Consider the following 22,062-nt stretch of genomic DNA (forward strand, 5'->3'; position numbering starts at 1 on the left):
TAAATTATAATCCCATAATTCCCATATGTTGTGGGAGGGACCCAGTGGGAGATAATTTGAATCATGGGGGTAGTTTCCCCCATACTGTTCTCATGGTAGTGAATAAGTCTCACGAGATCTGATGGTTTTATCAGGGGTTTCTGCTTTTGTATCTTCCTCATTTTCTCTTGCTGCCACTATGTAAGAAATACCTAATGCTAAATGATGAGTTAATGGGTGCAGCAAAACAACATGGCACATGGATACATATGTAACAAACCTGCACATTGTGCACATGTACCCTAAAACCTAAAGTATAATAATAAAAAATAAAATTAAAAAAAAAAAAAAAGAAGTGCCTTTCATCTCCTGCCATGATTCTGAGGCCTCCCCAGCCATGTGGAACTGTAAGTCCAATTAAACCTCTTTTTCTTCCCAGTATCGGGTATGTCTTTATCAGCAGTGTGAAAACGGACTAATACACTCACACTTCCCAATTTCAACACTTCAAAAACAGTAATGAAGAAAGTATAGTACTGGTATGAGGATAAATGTATAGATCAATGTAATAAAGTTAAAAATTCAGAAATAAAGCCTTACATTTAAGGTCAATTAATTTTTGACAGTGGTGCCAAGACATTTCAATGGGAAAAGAACAACCTTTTCAACAAATGATGACGCAACAGAATATGCGTGTACACATAAATAAAGTTTCACCTCTTCCTTATACAATATACAAAAATTAACTCAAAATGGATCATAGACTAAATGTAACAGCTAAAATGATAAAATTTTTAGAAGAAAACATAGAAGTAAGTCTTCATGACCTTGGGCTAACCTTCTTAGCAATGATACCAAAAACAAAGCAACCAAAGAAAAAATAGTGACCTTTAGAATCACCATTAAATAGGAAGATAGTACTCCTTGTATTATGGGCCTTAATTTCTATAGGCCTGGTTTTTTTCATCTATATTAGGACATATTAACTATTTTAACCAGAGATGGATTATTCTATTTTAGGTTCGTGGTATTCCATTTTTTTAAGCTGATTTTAAATGTCAAAGATTTAATTTTATTTCAATTTATTACTCATTGGGTTAGGTCATACCTACTATGTGATATATGTTAAGGCAACAGGTGCTAAGGCTATGGAAAATTTAGAGAAGGAAAGTGTACCAGTAGTCAAGGTGAGGCATACCTGTTTGCCCTCTACTTTGCATTTGGTAACCACCCTAAGAGTTTGGTAACTCTTTACTACGTATAGATGAATGTAATAAATGTATGGTTAAACTCTTAGGGGAGTTACCAAATGCAAAATAGAGGACAATTTAAATTTGGTGAGATCCCCAAACATAACTGTAATTTGAGCCTCAGAATTAGTTAAGGCAATGAAGGTTTGCCAGTTCTTTTCAGCTTAGCAGATTTTAGAGTTAGTTTCAAACCCTGTGTTTTAACATACAAAAGCTAATTGGCATCCTTTTTACTTTTCAATTTTTATTATGTATTTTTAGTACATTTTAGATTTCTAATTGGATCAAATTATGGATCTCTGTTTTAGTTTCCCCCACCACTCACTTTTATTTACTTGCTTTTAAATTTGACGGTTGCTGGATACACTTTAAAGGGGTTCTGTCTTCTTTGTTCAGATGCATATATATATACATTTTCCCTTCGGAGAGTACCAATTCATTATCATCAAGCTGAGGGACCTCTCCCATGGCAGTTGTTTTATTGGGTAGGGTACTGGCTTAAGTAGAGTTTGAATTAACCCTTTAACATGTTGGTAAGCCACATCACTCAATGAACACAGTGCCTTTGTTGGTCAATTTTATATATAATAGTTGTCTGTTAGTGTCCTCTGGCCCTTTAAGTGGGGCAGGGATAATGCATTCAAGTCTACTTCTCATAAAGGTCTGTGCTTTGGCAGCCATGGATACTCTTTCCCTGTAACTTTGAGGATCAGGTTTTCTTTTGGTGGCAGAGGGATAGGCAGGTCAGGTATGTGTGAATGAACTGTTCCTAGGAGTGTAAACCTCAGTGGGCCACAGGGTGACTGTTCTTGACACAATGGCACCCAAGGGGGCCATGTATTACATAGCTTATCAGTATCAGTCTTTTCTGTCATTATTGAATAGGGTTCTTTCCTGGTTGAGACACAGAACAAATAGTATTAGGGTAAGAATTGTTTCCCTGAACCTATCATAAACCACAGATTATGCTAGAATAGAGATTTAATCTGAGGCACAAAGACAGGCCCAGGCTGAGATATATGACCTAGGGCAACTTTAAGTAGCACCCCAATCCCACACTCTCATCCCTAAATGCCAATATTGAAACTTCAACTTAGGTTGATTAAGTCTATAGAAGAGGCACAGTAGGACTCAGCAAATGCAGCTCAAAGTGCATGCTAACCTGCAGACTTTCAAAGTGTCTACTTGCCAGCCAGAAGCAGAGCCTGTTAGCCCACCAAAAGCAAAGGACAAAAGCTCCCCAGGTGCTAGTGGCCATCATCTAGATCATCCTCATCAAAGGGCCAGTTGTCAGGTGGTTGCTTAGCAGAGAAGTGGAATCAATCACCCCCTTCCAAAATTGGTTCAGATGTCAAGACGGACAATGCCACAAAAGCACCAGGAAGGTATGAAAATATTCATTACATCATGAGGCTTTCTGGAGAGAGCAGGGCAGGCATCCAAGTCAGTTTGTTTGGCTTGAGTGAAGGAAAGGGCAAAAGGCTTTGGTTTTTTATTGTGCTTAGGGAGTGGTGTTGGGGAGAGAGTTCCCACATGTGTGCCAATTTTTGCATGATTTGAACTTCCCTCCTTGTGCCAAGGGAGGCAGCACGCTGGCTTTCTTACCAGCCTGCCCAGATGTGGGGCTGGGGAAAAAGTGAAGGAGTGCAGCCTGAAAATTTTCAGTGGTCAAATATCAAAACTAGAATCACATACTTTATTACACCATTTAAAGTAATGCCACTGTAGCATGCTGGTGCACACATCTTCATGGGATCCATGAAGAAATGGGCTTTGTGGAAAGCTAGAAATATGAAGATAGTGCTTTTGTTCACGTACAATTGGTACTGACTACTACCTCTACCTGCACAAGAATGAAGAAAGTTCTTGCCTATAAAACTTCTAATAAATGGATGTGCATAAATTATTGTAATACATTCTTCTGGCATGATTATGCAAGCTTTGAGTATAAAGGGCAGTTGTATTGCAAAAAAATGAGCTGTCTGTTACTTTGCAAAGACACGTCCCAACCTACTAAACATGCCTTTCAGGGACTCTGAGAACTAAGAAATACCATGGTATGCTGTGATGTGCTGTTTCTGCTTCTGTTCTGTGTGGCCACTTCATTTATGGGACTTAATCTAATCCTAAAATGTGGGAGTATGTGGAAATGTTTGTTCTTGTAACTCCATAGTCCATTGAACTTAAGTGTAAAGCATTTCTGAATTAGCTAAATGTTCTTCAGCTAAATGTCTAGAAAATAAATTTAAAGGCCAAACAGTGTATCTATCAAAAAAAGGTTTTGGAAACTTTCATTAGTTAAATGTGATTATTTGGGGCAAATTGAACCTTGAATTTAGTGGTGTAATTTCACTAACTTAAGTATTTAAGCCATTAAAAAATAATGTATGTATATTAGAAAGTATGGTAGATTAGACACTCTGAATACACGTCTTTTTTTTTTTTTTTTTTTTTTTTTTTGAGACAGGGTCTCACTCTGTCACCCAGGCTGGAGTACAGTGGCATGATCTTGGTTTACTGCAACCTCTGCCTCTCAGGCTCAAGCAATCCTCCCACCTCAGCCTCCTGAGTACTTGAGACTACAGGCATGTACCACCACACCCAGCTAATTTTTGTATTTTTTGTAGAGACATAGTTTTTTCTGTTGCCCAGGCTGGTCTTGAACTCCTGGACTCAAGCAATCTGCTGCCTCGGCCTCCCAAAGTGTTGGGATTTCAGCTGTGAGGCACCATGCCCAGCCCCCATCCTCTTAAACAGATCTTATTTCTAGATAAATAATTATCGTTAATGCATTTCTGGGTCAGCTAGAAATAGGAGCTGTCACCAAACAGGAGAAAAATTAAGAAAAACGCCAAGCTGCAATCAGAGAAAGAAGTACGTGTTTTTCCCAAATTCAGACATTGAAATGTAGAGACAAAGCCTTGGACCTACCATACACTGGGGGATATGAATAAAAAACTCCTTTGTTATATCTGGATCCTTGAAGTTTAATCAAGTGGTTTCTTATCTGTAGCACAGATCCTTCCTAAAAGAAAGTTTCATAAGCTTAGGCTGTCAAGATTTCCACAGGTTGATAAAAGGCAAATATGAGCTCATGATCAGAAATTAGCAAACACTCAAGGAAATCTCACATAAGAGTTAGCAAAAGAAACAGATTTGAATGCCAAAATGGTATCAGATATTAAAATTATCACAATCAGAACATAAGGCAAATTTGTATGGAATGATTAAACAAATAAAGGTGGGTTAAAACAGAAAAAGCAATAAGAGTTTTAACAAGTAACCAGTTTGAAAAATATCCAAGTAAAACTTTCAGTATAAAAATATTATTATATATACTTTAAAACCCACAGTTAAATAGATCATCACTGAAGAGAGAATATTAGTAAACTAGTAAGTTGCTCTAAAGATATTAATATATACAGAATGCAACACTGAAATAACCAGAAATGGAAAGTCTAAGAGGTTAGATGATATAGAGGCTTGAATGAGAATGTTTTCCATTCAACAAATCAAAGTTCCAGGAAGAGAGAACAGGAAAAAGATAGGAGCACCATATTTGAAGAGGTGGCAGCTGAGAATTCTTCAAAATGATGAAAACCATGAAAATATATATGATACATATGGCAAAGCATGCAGATAAACTTAAAAGCCCCACCTAACCAAAAATATTAAAACTGCAGAGCACCAAAGACAAAGAGAAGATTTTATGAGTAGCCAGAAGACAAAAGCCACCTATAAAGAAATGACAATTAGAAGGCACAAGGCAGATTTCTTGGCATCAAAATGGAAGCAGGGAAGCAGTGGAATTATATTTTCAGAATACTGAGAGAAAAATAAATGTCAGCTTGGAATTGTGTTAGAAGCAAGGCTATCTCTCAAGAAGGAGTGCAAAATAAGAAATATTGGTATGGACAAAATGGAAAGAATTTACTAACTGTATATTCAACTAAAAGAACTTCTAAAGCAGGTACCTGAGAAAAGATATAAATTATCTTGGAAGAAAAGTGTGAAATGATTTAAAGGAATCATGAGAAAAAAATGGCAAACATACAAGTAAATCTAAACAAACACTTTCTTTATTTAAACATAATTTGTGGATTTTCGCAAAAGGACAGAAGGAAATCACTGTCAAATGTAACATCTAAGTCAGGAGGAAGTGATCAGAGTTTAAGTGTTCAGGCAAAGGATTTAAGATATTAATATAAGATTTTTTAGATCAGCAATGTGTGATACATTTTCACAAATCACCACCAAAAAAAAGAGTGTATAAATCCCAAACTAGTGAAGCAGAGAAATATATAAATAAATAAATATATATATGTAATCAAGAAAAGAGAAAAAGAAGCTTAGAAGTGGAACAAATACAAATTCCGAAGTAATATGCTAGAAACATGTCTAAAGGGATCAACCATCACAATCACTAAATGGACTGAACTCACAAGTGAACTACAGACATTGTCCTATTAGATGAAAAAATAAATAAACCCAACTATATATCCTTTACAATATATGTATGAAAATATAAGGACACACATGTTTGAAGATATACCAGGCAATGGCAACCAAAACAAAGTGAGAATATCTATCTATCTATCTATCTATCTATCTATCTATCTATCTATCTATCATCTATCTATCTATCTACCTACCTATCCATCTATCCATTTATCTATTATCTATCTATCTATCTATCTATCATCTATATCTCTATGGAATAGAATATATCTCTCATATATAGAATTCAAGACAAAAAGTATTACTGGGGACGAAGAGGACCTCATATAATGATAGACCTTTTGATTCACCAAAAAGATTTTTTAAAATCTAAGTCTGTATGTACCTGTTAAAATATTATATTTCATCATATCTAAGATACCAATATTTGTAAGACATGCTGTTATTTTATCTACCACTGTGAACAGTAAAAAAACTCCTGCAACTAAACTATGAAATAATGATTTCATATTATGTCAATTATAAGAGATCTTCATTTTGAGATGTTAAATATGAAAAAACTGTCTTAGAATTAATGAAGTATGATAGCTTCACACCACTTAAAGCAACTATTTATGTAAGAGAAAAATACATAAAAATCTACATAACAGTAAAAGATTTCAAAATATTTCTTTCAATTGTGATAGCTCAAACAGACCAAAAAAAGATATAAGCGATGAATAACAAGCTGATTTTAATGGACATATGTAGAACTGTGCACAGAGAACACATTTTCTTAAGCATATATGGAACATTTTTTAATTTGACCACATCTTAAGCTATAAAAGCAAATGTTAACAAATTTCAAAAACTAAGTATCACATGTTGTCTGACTACAATAAAATTTTAATTTAGAAATTTATACTAAAAAGTTAACTAGAAAAACCCCATCTGTTGGCCAGGTGTGGTGGTTCACATGTGTAATCCCAGCACTTTGGGAGGCCGAGAAGGGCGGATTGCTGGAGGAAAGGAGTTCGAGACCAGCCTGGGCAACGTGGCGAAACCCCATCTCTACCAAAAATACAAAAAATAGCCAGTCTCATAACCCAGTCTTAAAAAAATAATTTTTTTGAAATTGAAACCTATCTGTTGAGATATTTAAAAAACAATTATAACACATGGCTCATAAAAAATAATGGAAATTAAAAATCCCTAGAGTTGAACATTTATGAAAATACTGTATATTGAAAAAGTGGCATGCATTCATTTATAATGAAAATCTCTCAAGGAACAAGGAGTTGAATGGAACTTTTTAGCTAAATAAAGAGTATCTACCTAAAACAAACAAAACCTATAGCATACTTTGTTCTTAATGGTAAAAAGTTAGAAGGATTTCTTGTAAAGTCGAAAGTATATTCAAAGAAAAGTAAATTTTCCCTTCCATCCAGACTGTCCTGCAGAGACAAAAACATATTCATATATGTTTGGCAGGGAGAAGGATATAAAGAGAAAGATTTTGTTTTGGTTTGGCTTGTTTTAAGATTTTTTTAAGTGTTTGATATGTGGTGACAGCTTTCCCACAAAGCTATACTAATTGAAACTTCTACCAACAGTGTGAGAGGATTCATTTCACTACATGATCACAAACGTTACGTATTACCATTTTAAAAAATAGCAAAATGCCTCTTTAAAAAATTTATCTGATGCCTTGTGGGACTCAACTTGCTCAATGAGTTTATTGACTTTTTATTTTTATGTTGTAAACAGCTCTTCTTATGGAGCTGTTAATAATTTTTGCTTTTATTCGTAAGAAATGTTTACTAAAGTAGGTAATAATCCTTCAGCTGTCATAGGTGATAAAAAGCATACTTTTTTTAAGTTTGTAATTTGGGTTTTACTTTTTTATGGTGTTTTACCATGGCAGAGGAAAACTTTTTACATGGTTAGACCTAACAATATTTTCTTGTATTTTTTCTTCCTTTGCTTTTATTGTATATCCCTAGAGACTGGAGAGTCTCTAATCGTTTGTGGTGACTGTTGTCTAATAGCTACTTTTCTTGTGTTGGAATATCTGGTTAGGATTGCAAATTCATTTAGTCCTAACATTTATTAAACAGTGCTTCATTTTCTCACTGATAGAAAATATCAACTTTATCATAATACATATTATTTTGTAATAGAATCTTGTTCTTTTCCTTCTATTTTGTAACACTAATCTTTCAGTTTTTTTTACAAGTTCCATGTTGTTTAACTATTGCAGCACTATTTGTGAGATCATGATAATTCTTATTACTCACCCTGATTATTCTTTTTTCTTTTTTGCTCCTTTTTATTGGATACTTTTTTAAAAATTACGAACATTATCCACCCTTTTGTATTTCAAGATGACGTCAACTATTCTTTTTAAATGTATTAACTAAGAGGAATGCAGAATCATTTTCTAAAGTTAAAAATAAAAACTTGTCCAATCTCTGATATATTTTTCTAATGGCATTTGACCCATAAAATTAGGGAGATCTGAAGTAGGATTCTAAAGTAAGAAATATACCTGTTTGTTTGGAAAGGTAGAAAGGAAATAGTTACATTCTCACGTAACCAAAGTTTTAAAAAATTATCTAGTGTCATTTATCTGACGTTATTTCTCTAAAGCGCCTCATCAACTCTAGCCAGACAAATCTCTTCATTATTCCTGCTTCAGGCCATGCACATTTCAAATTCTCAGGCTTTGCTGAGAATGTTCTTTGCCAGGGATATTTTTTCTCTTTCTTTCTGTTTATTAAAATTTGTTTCTTTAAGGCCAAACTCTAGCTCCTTCATCATGAAGCTTCTTTTAGTATATGTTCCACAGAGTTTAAACATTTTAGAACTTTTTCTAATTATAAAAGCAAGAAAATAAACTCATAGAACATTTGATAAAAAATAGAGACACATTTTCTATAATATTAACTCCCTATTATGAATTATATATATTTCCTTGCAGTATTTCATATGAATACATAGTTGTAACTCCAGTGAACTTACAATTTCATGTTCTATGTTAGCATAGTTTCATGCTTTTCTCTGTTGCTCTATTCTATTCATTATTACCGTTTTTTTTTTTTTTGAGACGGAGTCTCGCTCTGTCACCCAGGCTGGAGTGCCCTGGCGCGATCTCGGCTCACTGCAAGCTCCGCCTCCCGGGTTCACGCCATTCTCCTGCCTCAGCCTCTCCTAGTAGCTGGGACTACAGGCGCCCGCCACCACGCCCGGCTAATTTTTTTGTATTTTTAGTAGAGACGGGGTTTCACCGTGTTAACCAGGATGGTCTCAATCTCCTGACCTCGTGATCCGCCCGCCTCCGCCTTTCAAAGTGCTGGGATTACAAGCGTGAGCCACCGCGCCCGGCCCCATTATTACCATTTTAATGACTATCCAGTGGTCCATAGAGTCAATACATAATTATTTACATAATCTTTGCTTACTACCTGTCCCTTATCATAAAAAGCTCTGCAGAGAAAATCTTTGTTGTGTAGCTTTCCTTTCTTTGGGGAATTAGTTCCTTAGAATAAACATCAAGAATTGGAATTTAGGGGAGAGAAGGGAAAAGCATTTTCAGGCTCTTGAAATATGTTTTTTCAGGTGGCTTTCATCCACCAATTTTATGTATGAGAGTTCTAGTACTCCAGTTGCCTTGATTCCATCAGTTATATTTTTTCGTTATGATTTAAGACGAAAAAAGCATGTTAAGCATTTTGCCCCTAATTCTCTGTTATCGTATATTAGTTAGCTCTCATGTATTAATTTTGTTTCCCCAAAGAGACTGTAATGTCCTTGCACGAGACTAGAGATAATGATTTATTTTTATTCTTTATACCCCACAATATCTCCCCAAAAGTGTGGCAGACACAGTTGCCTTCAGTATTTGCTTCTTAAGTGATTGAAACCTTCACAAAATTCCTTTTTGTTCCTCAAACTCAAGGTCAATTATGATAGAAAATTTGGCAAGTAGCATATTTGTGGAGTCTCAGCTCCAAAAATAAAGCTTACCCAAACCTCACTTGTAGGGGTTAAACTTATGCTTGGAATCAAGGTTAACTGAAATTTTCAATAAACATGTATATATTGAGTTTTTCTTGAATTTCAGACTCATTTTATCCTAGTTCTTATCCAATTAATTCACAAAACATAAGCTATTTAACCACCACCATTTTCAGGGATTGCTCATAGGAAGACCAAAGAACATAGCCCTAGTCCTCTAAAACTGATGTCCTAGGATGCTAGAAAGTCCCTTGCCTCCACAGGAAAGCAAAAGGCGACTATAATTGAAGTACCCTATTGCCATGCGTTTTCAGCTACACTTGTTCCCCACTTTATCCTAGTTCTAGAACGGTGCCAGGGATATGATAGACAGTCAATAAATATTTGTCGAGTGGTTGAATGAATCTGTGTGCATAGGTTGAATGAATCAATCATTCTGCAAATATGTATTGAGCTCTCGCAAGATGCAAAGCCCAGTGTACTAGTTACTAGAAAAACAGATAAAGTTGATGGATCTTATACATGGCAGGGGGCTGGATCTAATGACCTTGAGGTTTCATCCAGTGCATTTTTCTACAATTCGTGTGCATTTCTTTTGAAACTTACACGTCACATCCACAAGCCGAATAAAACTCCTCAAGCTGCATTTCTAGGATGATCCCCTGCCACCTCTCCCTAAGGGCCTGAAAAGTTGTATGCTGCTGATTTCTGGTGCAGTCAACTCCTGGGCAGGGACAAGGATGGCTCCAGATGGATGGATGCCTTTGTGGAGGGCTCCCTTTTATCCTTAGTTGTAAGCCGCCTGAGCAGTTATATTATAAATGGGTAATTTACCGCCTCATCCCCAAGGCCTCTTCTGTGGGCTCTTTCATGGACACTGTTACCAAAGGTTACCAATATGCCTGGTGCCTTTGATATTTGTGGGCACTGCAGACCAGAGAAAAAGAGTTGCTGCCTTGTACGGCTGCACACTGGCTTTCACATGTCCTGCAAATGGGTACCTGCCAGCCATCTTCCCCAGATGTCATCCTGACCATTGATTTTTTTTTTTCTGCTCACTATTGCAGTTATTAACTACAGTGAGGCCTAGGCACTTAGCTCTCCACTTTAATTATTCATCCTTATGAAGAAAAATTTCGCCCGTGTGCTTTATTCTCCTCCAGCCCCGACCTGAGCTCACGCAGACTCTTCCTTCCTTCCCTCCCCAAAGTGGCTTGTGTGTCGAAGGGCCTTTCACTGGGGTGCTTATTCCATTTATGCCTTTAATATGCATTTTGTGTTCTGCCAAGGGGGTCAGGAGGGCACATGGAGAAGCCAGATGGCTTACCTCTTCCCTCAGGAAACATGCCGCTATTTAGCTGGGCACCTTCCCAACTCAAGGCAGGGTGAGATTCCACTGTTGGAGGGAGAGTTGGTTCAAATGCCACTGTCCCTGAGATCACAGCTCCAAGTTCCTCTAGGCTATGCACTTTTCTACTTCTCTGCTTCTCGCTGGAGTTTTCTGCCAGAAACAGCCTTTTAGGAGATATTAGAAAGGGGGGTGGGAAGGGAGGGATGAGAAAAAGCAACTCTTGTTATTTATGGTCCTCGTTCAGGCACAAGTTTCTGTTATTTTAATCCGGCTGAAATAAGAAACCGTAATCCATGGATGAAAAGATGGTGGACAAACTCAGTTAAATCGTGAGCACCCTGAGGATGTGTGTTTTTCCCTATTTCTGGTTTTTAACGTTCCTTCCCTGCTGCCATTTCCCAACTTTAACTTTTGAAAAGCCAAGCAGTTTAGCTGGCCAGGCCCAGGAAACTTATTTGTATGCAGCACAAATTTCAGAATCTGTTCTCAGCCTGTGCCGAGTGAAAAATGGCCTGCATTTTCTTGATAGCCCATGTGGTTGTAAAGAATAAATGGCTAATGAATTACAGATGAACATTGACGCAAATTAATCTTCCCGCTGTCCCTGGGTTATATGGCAGCCATTTAAAAGTTTAATCAATACACTAAAGTTGAAAACATGCAGGCACTGCAGTTGTTTGGATGTAATAAACATCAGAGGGAACCAGGAGGTTTGTACCCAGTCCATGTATCATAATGACAGGTATTTATGTTTAATGGACTAAATATTTTTTATTGGAAGGGAGCAAATGTCAGCTTAACTTTGTGAGCCCCGCATTCAACTTTCCTTTGAGGTTGGTGAAAGACGGCTGACGTGTCATTGGAAATGAAATGTTAAGGGAGAAAAAAAGCACAACGGAGACAAAGCGAGGATGGGAGCCGTTTGGAGACGTGGTGCAGCGCTTACATTCTGCAGCAATTCATTAACAAAAACGTAAACTCTGATATTTCTAATGTTGCTGTAAAATGGTTTACTAGGAACAACTTTAATGGTTATTAGTGAAAACAAGTACCCAGATCTGCCAGATATCCTTTTCAGTGCAGGCTTTTGTTTGAAAACTCTTTACCAGGTCATATTTGCTGAAGATTTATAATTAGTCTTTTTCCTTAATGTGAGAAGTGGAGGAGAAACAGCGTGATGGCTCCCAGCTCTTGTATTCCATAGATCTTTCCTTTTGAACGGTATCCAATGACTTTGAATAACCATGTGTTCTCTTTTGGAATACTTATATCTTAATTACTTTTCAAGTCAATATTTTGTACCTCCGCCGTGAGTCTGGAAGGACCAGGGTAGCTGAAAGGGAAAGGAAATTGCCAGTGGCAGTGCCATCTCGCTGGACAGAAACAGGCTGAGACTACAGGAGAGCAATGGCTTCATTTGAACAGAAAAAAACAGACATAGTTCAGCTTTTCATTTTTTTTTCCTCCCAAAATAAAATAGACAAAATATGTCAGTGGAGCATGGGGTCTTAGAAAATAACACACACTTTATAAAAATAATTAGAAACGTTTTAGACAAAGGATGTCCCTTTGCAACCAATTGTCTCAGGTCCTCTTCAGTGTCTGAGGGCACACTCAGTGGCAGGGCTTGGAAGAAAATTATTCAGCAGATAACAAGATGAGGCTGAAGGATGAGAAAAAGGGACAGGGGTTGTGATACTTATCCAGTGTTCAGATCTTGCAAAAGATATGAATTGCACCTTTTTATATGTCAAATAATTTTATAAAATCACAAGAATTTGTGTTTCTAATAGGCCTAAGTTTCAGAGGTAATCAGCATGATGTGATACTAAATTAGTAGACCAAACTAATGGGTTCATTGGTCCTTCATCATCCCTTAAGGAAAATGGGGAGAAACTTTTTGTTATGAAAACCAAAGCATAGCTCACTGTTAACCGCGATGACATCTCACCCACTACTGCCCCTGAAGTCCTAAACTCTATTTTTCTTCCTAGCTCTTTCTACCCTCTTAGAGAACTGAGTCCTTTACCTGTTTGTTCACTTTGTGTTTCCGCCATGTGAATATAAGCTCCACAGTAGAGGGTAGGAGGCAAGAACCTGATTTTCTTCTTTGCTTCTAGTGTCCTGGGGCCTGGCCTATAATAGGTTCTTGGAAATGGCAGGTAAGTGAATGGAGGACTACTATTTCTTATGGTCTTTAGTAATTTATAACTCCAGCGGTTTTTTTTTTTGTTAGTCATTATGATTTCTAGTCACTGTGTTAGTTGTTTTACATATAATACAATACCTGATCTTAGTTGTCAACTCTAGAAGATAAGAGTTATTATCTTCATTTTATAGAGGCAAAAACTGATGTCAAGAGAATTGAAGCTAATTATTTGTGGTCACTGTTAGTATGTAGCAATTCCAGAATTTGAATCCTGACCTGTTTGTCTCTATATCAGCTGTACAGTACTCCCCAAATTCCTGTCACTCATCTTGTCCCTGGTGATTAAAATCTCATTAAGTGACCACAATATTTAATTCTAGACTGTAAGCAGCCAGCTCCCCAACTGGCTGATAATGAACAGAAGTATTAGATTCACAATTTGCCACCTAAACCTGGTGTCCTGAGTCCTACCTATAGAAAGCAATCTTTGACTGTACAAAAGTAGACGTTGGCTATTTGATGATAGGTGATATGTCACTCAAATATGTGTATTCTGTGGTCTAGGGAAATACAAGGAACTCTCGCAAATCATGAGAAAAGTGTTCAGCAACAGAAATCTAACAAATAGTGACTGAAATGCGTAGGCATTAATTTCTTCACTCAGAAGTGAGAATGGAGGTAGGCAGCCCAGGACAGTGATAGTGGCTGAAAGAGCAAATCAGTAGGCACCCAGGCCCTTTCTGTCTTTCTGTCCTGCTACCTTTTCAGCGTGTGCATTTTACCCTTATGGTCTCAAAATGGTTGCTACTGCTCCTGGCATCATTTCCTCACCCAAAGCAAGATGAAGAGGGATGTCTTTCCCTTATAAGGCATTCACTTTTCATTTGTGGATAGACAGCTTCCTAAAGATGTTTGTCTCTTTCTCATTACCCAGATCATGTCATTGGGTGGCTGGAAAGTCAAGTGTTTCAGTTTTCATGCTCTTATAGTAGAGGAAGGCAGGATAAAAGGGAGCCAATGCATAGTGTCTGCTATGTAAGATAAATCACATTTTTTGTGTACCTAATAAAGACTTGAAACTTTGCTAGATGCCATATGCACCTCAACTTATATCATGTTTACAACCACCTTGTTACAGAAGAGTATTTATTCCCATTACACTAAGAAGAGGTAGAGCTGGGATTTAGACCTACATTTGTCTGTTTCCATCATAGGTCCTCTCTCTAATGCCATGTTTCTTTGGCTGCCATTTTGATGTCATAGTGAAGGATGATTTCATAGTGAAGGCCATTCCCAGTTGTTCCAGCTCATGGTGAATGTGTTGTCTTCTGAGGGCACTTAACAGTTGGGTCTGCCTCTTTGATAATTAAGTATTCACTGCCATGTGCCAGCTTCCATTTTTGTGTATTCTGTACAAAGTGTTTAAGAAGGTGGGTCAGAGACTCACTGTCTAGATCCAGATCTTGGCTCTGTAAGTTACTACCAGTGTAATCTCATGCAAATTATATAACCTCTCTGCAGATTGAAATTTTGGAGACCAGGGTCATGATTTTTTCCCCTCTTGATCTCTCCTAAAACACTGACAAGATTCTATTTCACATTAGAGCCACTGAGTAAAAACTCATTCTAGAATCACTTTGAATCTTTGCTTCATTGATTTAACATCTTTTTGCCTTAGCTTCTGAATCCTAAAATGGGGACACGAATACATCTACTTCATAGGGTTGTTGTAATGGTTGAACGAGATAATGTACCTACTTCAAGTTTTTAGAACAGTGTGTGATGCATAGAAAAGCTCAGTGTTAGCTATAATTATTATAATCATTCATGGACTGCCAGTATTCAAACTCTAAAACTCCATGGGATATAACATAATCTGTAATGTATCCAAAAGCAATTTTTCTTAGGCCATCTCAGGTACACTATTATAAAGAATAACCATATCCTTCTGGTGAAGCCATATTGAGCATCTCCTGCAATCCAGGGAGTGTGGTATATGTTGGAGATACAAAAATGCATAAAACACAGTGAGAAACATATGGTAATGAACACCATGAGCAATGGTCACTCTCGACAATAACCAAATGCTTAAAAAGTAAAGCAAACCTTGGATATAATATTTCCACTTATTAAACTAGCAAAGATGATTAAATAGGCATGCCTGGTGCTATGGAGTGGATTGGGCGCATATTAATATGTTTTTGAAAAGCATTTTTCACCCTGTGCATTGAGGCTAGATTCATTCACTTAGGAATCTATTCTAAGACAAGAATCCAAGATGCATAAACACAGGATCTTTATACACTAAAATATTCACTTTAGTAATGTTTGTAACATCAAAACACACAAAAAGTCATTATCCAACTAGATAAGAAAGCTAAATAAATTATGGCACATTCACAGAACACAATGTTATACAGTATTCAAGTGATGATTAGATCAGATTTAATATGATAGGCAAAGATTTAAGTAATAAAATAAATGAAGATGGATATATATGAATGCATCCATACAACATATGGACAGAAAAAAGACCAGAAGGCAAAACATCCAAATGCTAACTGTGGTTAGTTCTGGACAGTGGAATTATACATGATTTTTATTTTTTAAATTTACACTTAATTTTTTTACAATGAACATTTAAATATAATAAGAAATCAATTAAAGTAACTCCCCAAACAACAATATAGTCTTTATGAAAATAGTTTCAGAGAGAAGGGAAGTGATAATAACAAAAAGGGTTTATGTGAGTTAGTTAAGAATTGTATTCAGCTACAACTAGTCCCAAATATCAGTAGATTTAAGAAAATACTGTCCTATAACATGAATTTCAGATGTAGGCAGTCCATAGCTGTTATGATATCACTAGGAACACAGGCTTTTTTGATTTTGGTTCTATCTTCCAACAGACTGGCTCCCATCCTCAAGTTTGATTTATGGTCACCATATTATTGCTGTTGCACTAGCTCTTCTTTCCAAGTTCCAAGTAGCAAGAAGGAAGAAAAGGCAAGGTGAGCACTGCCATGCTCAACAGCATAGGGGCTCTGTGTATAAGATGAAAGAGGAATATAGATACTGGGTAGCCGACCTTACTTTCAGATTTCAATAACAACTCTGCCACTCAACAGCAGGTTGACTTTAACAAAGGCTAGCATGTCAATGACACCAAGGAGGCCTCCAGAACCTTGTCAATACGGTGCCATGTGCAACCACTGTCATCACCTGTGCTTGGTGATGAATCTCATTTGCCATTCCAAGCCTCTGTTACCTCCTGTGCTTTTGTTTCCTCCCCTTTAAAATAGGCATATTGAAAATTTACTGCCTTTTATGATTGTGGTGAGGATAATACGATTTTATAGTTGTGAAAGTCTTTTGGAAAGGCTTAGTATGCTATGCAAATGTAATTTTTACAAGACTCATGGCAGCCAATGGGAATTAAGGGCTCACTGCATGCTATTAATAGTCACTGCTGAACTCCTTCTGTGCAGAATTTCATTTAATCTGGAGAGTGAGACATTATGAGTGTCCCCATTTTACAGGTACAGATATTGAGAGACAAAGAAATTTGCACCCAAGTTATCTGCCTCTTGATTCCATGACATTTGTTCTCAGTCTTAAGTGTGCTTAAGAATCATAGTAAGCCTGTTAAAAATGTAGATGTCTAGGATCAGAAATTAGATTCTGCTGCAGGTGGCCTGCAAACTACAATTAATCGCTCAGTTCTACCTACTCTAAACTCTTAATTATCCAGCAATGTGGCAAAGAACATGTTCCTCAGACAGAACTCTTCAGGCTCCTGAATTCTACTCTGACTTTTCCCTGGTCTTCTCTGGTAGGGAGACTATAGCCCTTTTGGGTAGAAAATGCCCTTTTGGCAAGAAAAACTTGCCAGTTATTTGGGAGGCTTTGTCATCTTACAAGGAAAAAGGTCACTATTTCTGAAGCTACCTCCTGTACAGTAGTATGAGAATCCTCAGAGGTAAGAAGACTTGGGCCAATAGGTTTGACTTTGTTGGTTGGATTTTCATTATTTTCCAAAGAGAATGTCTTTGAGGCCAAGCATGCAGGCTGACTTGCCAATGGGACTCAGTTTCCAGTAAGATCGAGAGTGTCTACCACACACCTGACTTTTGAACTTTCCTCTTGGACCACTAATAGCAGAGGTGCAATGAGGAGATCTTCATTTGGCAATGGATAGGCTCCCAAAACAGAAAGCATGGACGTGCCATTTAAAGGTCCCAGGAGATTGATTTCCAACTGGAATGCAGGAAGAGTCTAAGAGTAAGTGAAATTTGGAAACACTGCTAGTTATTTTTAAGACTACTCCGTCTTGAAATGGATCAGAACCAATAGAACAAACCATAGGTTGTGACAGATTTATGCACTGAGGAACGTAGGAAGAGAAAGTAAAAACTGTGGGCAAGGATTTTCATGAACTGCATCATAAATTGATTTGGTGGGCCCCAGGGAGAACATAAACACTACGCCCAAGGACTCAGGGAGCTGAATTTTGTTTAGATCCATTTTATAGGCAATCTGTAAAAGGAAAAAAGGGCAAAAATAATATTAGTTACCTCATAAAGTTGTTTAAAAATCAAGTGATGAGATAATCTATTTAAAATACTTATCACAGTGCCTACACATAGGAAGCTCAATAAAGTTAGCTATGATGATGACGGTAATGACGAGGAGGAGCAGGAGGAGGAAAGGGAGAAAGAGAAGGAAAGAGGCAGGAAATCTGCTAAGGTTTTGCTCCATGAAATGTCTTTCAGTTGAAAATTCTCATTGAAACAGAGAAGCTTTGTTTTTATAACTACAAAATGCAGTTTGAAAATTGTATCATGGAATGAAACACAAAATGTTTTTCATTCCATGAAAGAATTCCATAAAAGAGCTAGACCGTACTTCATGTGGTGTTCTGCACACAGAAGGTGATCAAATAAATAACTGATTCTGCGAAGGGCTGAGGGAGATTTTCAGAATGTGCCATGCTTCTGGGGGACCATTGGCCTTCTGCTATGGTCTCAATGCTGATGTAGAAGACAATTCTATGAAAAGATCCTCAGAACTGAGAACTTCTCTTTTTCCGTGTTAATGTTTAGATAGCCAGAGGACTTATCATTCCAGGTTTGGGGGCAGATATTTTGCTATGCCTTTCCTGTTACTGTTAGAAAGAAAATTCCCACACCTACCCTGCCACTGTCACAGTAGTAAAGCACTGCTCAATGTGTCCTTAGCACTTCCTGTCCTTGGGAATCTGCCTACTGCTTCTCTAATACGGGAGAGACCAGCCCCTGTGCTGAAGCAGTCAGGGACTGTAATTACCTTAATACCCAATAATGGATCATTAGGATCATGCCACACAGTCCCTACGGTACAAGAGACTCGGAAATTCAAGATGGGAAGATGGGAATATGTGAATTGAATGACATAGGTGAGAGTAAATTTCCCATCTTTTTTCTAGTGGAGGAAATGCATTAAGTCTTTTGATACTAAATATGATGTTAGCTATAGTTTTTGTTTGTAGATAACTTTTATCAGTTTGAGGAGCTTCCCTTTTTTTCCTGTGTTGCTGAGAGTTTTATCATAAATTTATGAGTGCTGAATTTTGTCATTTTTTTCTGCATCAATTGAGATGATTTTATTTTTTTTAAATTGGTTGATATAAATATATCGGTTATATTTATTTTTGAATATTGAACCAACCTTGCATGTCTAGGATAAAGTGTACTTGGTCATGATGTATTCTACTTTTTATATATTGCTGGATCTTATTTGCTATGTGTATTATGGATTTTTGCATGCACATTCATGAGGAATATTGTTCAGTACTTTTCTTTCCTTTTCTTGTAATATATTTGCCTATTTTTGGTATCAGTGTAATGCTAGTTTCATGGCAAGTATTCCTACCCCTTCAATTTTCTGGAAAAGTTTGTGTAGAATTGCTATCATTCTTTATTAAGTCATTGGTTAAATTTGTCATTAAAACCATTTGGGCCTGGAGTTATCTTCATGGACCAATAGTGAACTCTGCATTCAATTTCTTTAATAGACATACAGGCCTTCAGGTTATTCACTTCTTCTTTAGTGCCTAAGCTCTTTTTCTGAAAAGATACATTATACCTCCTTCAAACCTCTACCTTAAGTTCTGGGGTACATGTGCAGAACATGGAGGTTTGTTACATAGGTATACATGTGCCATGGTGGTTTGCTGCACCCATCAGCCCATCACCTACATTAGGTATTTCTCCTAATGCTATCCCTCCCCTACTCCCACACCCCATGACAGGCCCTGGTGTGTGATGTTCCCCTCCCTGTGTCCATGTGTTCTCATTATTCAACTTCCACTTACGAGTGAGAACATGCGCAAACCTCTACTTTTAATCATTGTGGCCATCACATAACCAAAGTGTTATTCATGGCTTCACTATGAATTCTTCTCATAAACTTCTGGGCCTTCTGTTTGGTAAACAGAGAAAGTTAGCTCCTTTATACATTTATTTATTCATTCATTCAGCAAAGATTGGAACCATATTTTGAATTGTAGGACCTGCAATACAGGTTGTGGTTTCAAAGATGAGTTAGACAGTATCCTTGGGTTCAAGTAAATTTCTTATAAGAGGGAGTAATAGCAATCAAATGCTTGACTGTGCTGCAGTGGGATATGTGTAGTGGTTGTGTGATGGGTAGTGCACAGAAAGAGAAAACAAGGAACTATTAATTCTGCCAAGGGGAAATCAGAGAAGTCTTCTAAGAAGAAATGGCATTTTATTTGGGCCTTGAATGATAAGGAGAATTTTATTTGTCAAACAGTAGTCTTGTCATGTGAATCGTCATGGTAGGTTTGGGGGAACAAGCCATTTCAGTTTTTCCTAGGTAAGAACATTTACTTTAGGAATGCATTGTTTTCTTCTTTTGATTGGGAAAACCAAAATCTGAATGTATAATAATAAAAAGAAAGTTACATTGCTTTAGTTATCACAGTTCTTCTAATTGTGTGTCTCTCAGATGAACATGACATGCCTCTTACGATCTTGCTACAGAGTGGATTTTATGTTAAATTATGGCTTCCTGGTGATTCTGAGTTTTACATCCCATTTTTATTTAAATTATTTTCATAGTTGTAATAACAAATAAGTTTCTTATTCAAAGAAGATGCAGCCTTTGAAATGGATCTTAATTTGAATGTTGACATTCCAGTAACAAAACAAGAATAACCACTTGTAGATGGAGAGTGAGAGCAAGAGTGATAGAGAAAATGAATCACAAACACCTGTAAAGTGTAACTATTAGTTTCAAATAGGATATTATTGAATTTGTCCTAAAACCAGTTGATTGTGATTATTCTAAATTTTACCTTGAGTATGTTGACCATGTCAGGCCAACTTCAGTTCCTATATCCGGATTCAACTGGATTCATTGCACTTTGATTCTACCATGAAAAACAATGCCTTTGTGTAAAGTCATGAACACTTTTTTCCCTTCTTGGTTAATTGTATTTAGATCTTTATCATATACGACCTGAATTTATGTTCATTGTTGAAATTGCTACTGGTTTCTTTTGCTCTTACACACCTATGTTGGCCTCCAAGAACAACTTGCTGTCATTCAGGAGCTTGCAAACTCATTGCTTTAATTAATTAATGGAGGCTTTTTGGAAGTTAGGGTCATTTGTTTTTAATTTTCAGTTAAAGGCACCTACAGATTTATATTTTAAGAATAGACATTGTCTACTTTACTTGCTTATTATACTTTGATACTAAAATACAGCTGTAATGGTTCTGTGGCATTGTCAGTTATTTAAGTATTCCTGAGTATTTAGGTAAAGGCTGGATGGCTTGGAACTACTCTAACATGGCAAAATATGTCATCAGTGTTTTGCTCCAAGAGTATCCTGTAATGTATATGCTCAATTTGAGAAACAAAACATATTATAATTTTAGGTTTCAAAGCATAAATCCTTAACATATTTACTGGTTACTACATGCTGGACACAGTGCCAGGCTCTTAAGTGACTGCAGTAGACTGTAGACAGATCAGATTTCTTGTTCTCATGAAGCTTGGAATCTAGTGGGATGCTCATTCATTGACGTATGAATACGTACTGTGTTATGTGCCAGGCACTGTGATAGATCCTATGCTTTGCCCCACAGATCAAGGCACTAATATAATATTATGTCTGGTACATAGTTGGCCCACAACTCACGGTAAAATTAACCTTTCCATTCTCTTTAACACATTACATTATTACATATTAAGGAAGAATGTGAAAAAAATGTAATCATAATATCAGAGATTGCTTTTTGCTCACAAAAATCCACACTTTCTCCTGCTTTTGGGGTACCAAGCTAGACTTCATTTCATTCTCCTTTGCAGTTAGGAGAGGTCACGTGAGTGTGTCACACTCGTGAAAGATATGGCCACATGTGTGTGTTTTATCCAATGAAATGTTCATGGAAGGGATGCATGGCAGTTCATGACCAAGGCTTTAAGAAATGGCTGTACCTCTTCCACATTCTTTCCCTTTCCACTGGCCTGATGCAAATGAGAGGACTTGATAGGAGAAGACAGAGCCACAAAAATCACACCTGGAGGAAACTGCCTGCATTGGCCTTTTGAGTAAGAAAGATGTAAACTTCTATTATGTTGGGCCACTGAAATTTTGGGACTTTGTTACAGAAGCTTGTATAATCCTTTTTAATGCAGTAACAGGATAGTTATAAGATGGCTCATTATTATAAAAATTATGACAGATTATCAAGGCATATTCCAAAAAATATTATCATTTGGCAATGATAATACATGTCATTCAGAAGCTGAAGTTTCTCGTTGTCAGCTTGCGGAGGTATATTGACAAAGATTATTATTGCCATTTAAAA

At 36.9% G+C, this 22,062-nt stretch overlaps 1 protein-coding gene across 3 annotated transcripts in view; it reads left to right on the forward strand.

Annotated features, from left to right (window-relative positions):
* LRMDA (leucine rich melanocyte differentiation associated) overlaps nt 1–22,062 on the forward strand; it is a 767,717-nt gene that overhangs the window by 721,488 nt on the left and 24,167 nt on the right. The window lies entirely within an intron of this gene.

This window comes from Hylobates moloch, unplaced genomic scaffold (genome assembly GCF_009828535.3).
Source record: "Hylobates moloch isolate HMO894 unplaced genomic scaffold, HMol_V3 SCAFFOLD_3, whole genome shotgun sequence".
NCBI classification, from domain to species: domain Eukaryota; kingdom Metazoa; phylum Chordata; class Mammalia; order Primates; family Hylobatidae; genus Hylobates; species Hylobates moloch.